We start from the raw sequence: 3,782 nt of genomic DNA on the forward strand, positions 1-3,782 counted from the left end.
ATCTACGGTATCTAAATGTCAGACAATGTGTTAAAGATAATTTGATTAAACTGGAATATTGTGCAACTGAAGATAATATTGCTGACCAGTTTACTAAAGCTCAGGGTGCTATAAAGCATAAATCTGTTTGTGATATGTGTAATTTGAGATTGTAAAAATATATGTATAATATGCCACCCAAAAGGGGAGATTGTTAGAGATTAAACTTGATTTGGGTGACAATATTATATAATGGAGTAAAAGCACCTTTAAGGAGTTAAACGGCCTAAGGGTGTGGCTGTAATTATTCCACATAAAAGAGAGTTAGATGTTACACGTAGCTGCTCTTGTATATGTGTTTGATGTTAGTGTTTGGATACCTCTTGTTCTCTTGTTTGCTAACTTGATATTTATTCTCTCAAGAATCAACTGCTTGCTACAGTGTATATTGTTTTTGATATTGGTAAGCAGTTTTTGTATTTTGATACTATGTTTTTTATGGACTGACTTTTATGTGCATGATACTGGATTGATACTTGGACTATTTCTTACTGTGTTTCTTTTTGTTGTCTGAGTAAAAATAAGTTATAAAACTCGTGTTAGTGCATTACTGTTTGCCTAAAAGTCCCAGTACAATTTCCACTGTGTATTAATAATACTCTGTTAAACAAACCATTTTTTCAACAACATATTCTAACACCTGCCATCGGACAGAAGGCCCGCTGTCCTTCAAGATCAGGCAGGAATGCGGATTTGGATGCCCTCCTGCTGAATCACTCAAAAAGCTGCTGGCATCCAGGTCCACTCACTGCAGTAAAACCGTAGTGAGATTTCTTACTGATTTCACTGGCCTCGCCCATCATGTGTAGCTTAAAGTGAAGTCCTGGGTGCTCTCTGAGCTTGGTGGTTTGCTAGCAGATGTTTCATGACCCAAGGGAGGAACATCATTAGTATTAGAAGGGAGGGGGGTTGTGGAGTGGAGGAGGAAGAGGAGGAAGAAGAGGAGTAGGACTATGGGGTGCTTGGTGCTCTCTGAACGTGGTTGTTTTCTTGCAGACGTTTCATGACCCATCTTGGGAACCTCATCAGTGCTGGAAGGGAGTACAGTTGGAGGAGGAGGAGGAGGAGGAGGAGGAGGAGGAGGTGGTCTATGGGGTCCCTGGTGCTCTCTGAGCTTGGTGGTTTTGTGACCCAACTAGGTAACATCATCAGTGCTAGAAGGGGGGTTGCAGACAGGAGGAGGAGGAAGAAGAGGAGGAGGAGGAGGAGGAGGAGGAGGAGGAGGAGGAGGTGGTCTATGGGGTCCCTGGTGCTCTCTGAGCTTGGTGGTTTTGTGACCCAACTAGGTAACATCATCAGTGCTAGAAGGGGGGTTGCAGACAGGAGGAGGAGGAGGAGAAGGAGGAGGAGGAGGAGGAGGAGGAGGATGGAGTCCTTGGTGCTCTCTGAGCTTGGTTTTTGCTTGCAGACATTTCATGACCCAACTAGGTAGCATCATCAGTGCTAGAAGAGGAGTGAAGAGGAGGAGGAGGAGGAGGAAGAGGAGGAGGAGGAGGAGGAGGAGGAGGAGGTGGTCTATGGGGTCCCTGGTGCTCTCTGAGCTTGGTGGTTTTGTGACCCAACTAGGTAACATCATCAGTGCTAGAAGGGGGGTTGCAGACAGGAGGAGGAGGAGGAGGAGGAGGAGGAGGAGGAGGAGGAGGAGGAGGATGGAGTCCTTGGTGCTCTCTGAGCTTGGTTTTTGCTTGCAGACATTTCATGACCCAACTAGGTAGCATCATCAGTGCTAGAAGAGGAGTGAAGAGGAGGAGGAGGAGGAGGAGGAGGAAGAGGAGGAGGAGGAGGAGGAGGAGGAGGAGGAGGAGGTGGTGGTCTATGGGGTCCCTGGTGCTCTCTGAGCTTGGTGGTTTTGTGACCCAACTAGGTAACATCATCAGTGCTAGAAGGGGGGTTGCAGACAGGAGGAGGAGGAGGAGGAGGAGGAGGAGGAGGAGGAGGAGGAGGAGGATGGAGTCCTTGGTGCTCTCTGAGCTTGGTTTTTGCTTGCAGACATTTCATGACCCAACTAGGTAGCATCATCAGTGCTAGAAGAGGAGTGAAGAGGAGGAGGAGGAGGAGGAGGAGGAAGAGGAGGAGGAGGAGGAGGAGGAGGAGGAGGAGGAGGAGGAGAATTGTGGGATCCTTGGTGCTCTCTGAATGTGATTGTTTTCTTGCAAACATTTCATGACCTATCTAGGGAACCTCATCAGTGCTGGAAGGGAGTACAGTTGGAGGAGGAGGAGGAGGAGGAGGAGGAGGAGGAGGAGGAGGAGGACTATGAAGTCCTTGGTGCTCTCTGAGCTTGGTGGTTTCCTTGCAGATGTTTCATGACCCAACTAGGCAACATCATCAGTGCTAGAAGGGAGTGGGGTTTGCACAGAAGAGGAGGAGGAGGAGGTGGTGGAGGTGGAGGAGGAGGAGGAGGAGGAGGAGGAGAATTGTGGGATCCTTGGTACTGTCTGAGCTTGGTGGTTTTCTTGCAGATATTTCATGACCCAACTAGGGAACACCATCAGTGTTAGAAGCGAGTGCAGTTGGAGGAGGAGGAGGAGGAGGAGGAGGAGGAGGAGGAGGAGAATTTTGGGATCCTTAGTATTCTCTGAGCTTGGTTGCTTTCTTGCAGACATTTCACGACCCAACTAGGGAACATCATGAAATGTCTCCACCAAACATCAAACTCAGGATCTCACAGTTGTCCTCCTCCTCCTCCTCCTCCTCCTCCTCCTCCTCCTCCTCCTCCTCTTCTCCACAACCCCCCTCCCTTCTAGCACTGACGATGTTCCCTAAATTGACTCACCCATGCGACTGACCCAAACTTTAACCCCCCAGCAGTGGTTAAACGAACACCACACTCATCAAGCAAACCCACATTTGCTGTCAGCCAGGTTTTGTCAAAAGCTGAAATGCTAGTTTGGGGCGAAACCACAGTAAAACGCAGTCACTTGACCACAGCACCCTGCAAACAGCCCTTAATACTGGCCAGTGGCTTAGCGCCCAGCATGAGCGTTGCAGCCATCCAAACTAAGTCATCATAAGGAGATCTCTCCTAACTTTGAACGGTCATTTGATGCCTGTACTCAGAAGAAACCCTTATTCAATTCCACCCTGGCCGATCCGGTAGAATGAGTCCAAGCTAAAAACTGGGTTTGTTTGTTTTTAAAAAAACCGAATGACCTTGTTAGGATTCTTCCAGCGCTTCCCCCCCCCTCCGTGGTAAAATTGCTGAGCCCACAGCAAATCCTCGGGGTCAGAAGATCAATTTAAAAAGTCAGTGAGTTTATGCAGGAGGCGTCAGCAAAATCAAGACGAGGAGGGGTGTTTTTCCATCCATCAGAACTTGGGAGACCAAAATTGTCCATTCACCTGTTACAGGTTGCCAAGTTCAAACCCAGGGGAGAAAAATCAGGGCGCTGCGATTTAAGCAACTTGCCATAAGATCAGGGCTGGAAGGGACCTTGGAGGTCATCTAGTCCAACCCCCTGTTCAGGCACGAAACCCTAGACCATTTCAGACAAATGGCTGCCCAGTCTCTTCATGAAAACTGCCGGTGATGGGGCAGCCGCAACTTCTGGAGGCGAGCAGTTCCACTGGTTAACTGTTCTCACAAAACTTCAGGAAATTTCTCCTTATTTCTAAGTTGGTTCGTTTCCATCCATTGCTTCTCGTCCTGCTCTGAGATGCTTCAGGGGAATAAGTCTCCCTGTGACAGACCCTCAAGAATTGGAAGATGTCTATCACATCTTATATAAGCCTAAGCCGACTGT

This window comes from Vipera berus (assembly GCF_964194415.1).
Source record: "Vipera berus genome assembly, chromosome: 6".
Lineage (NCBI taxonomy): Eukaryota > Metazoa > Chordata > Lepidosauria > Squamata > Viperidae > Vipera > Vipera berus.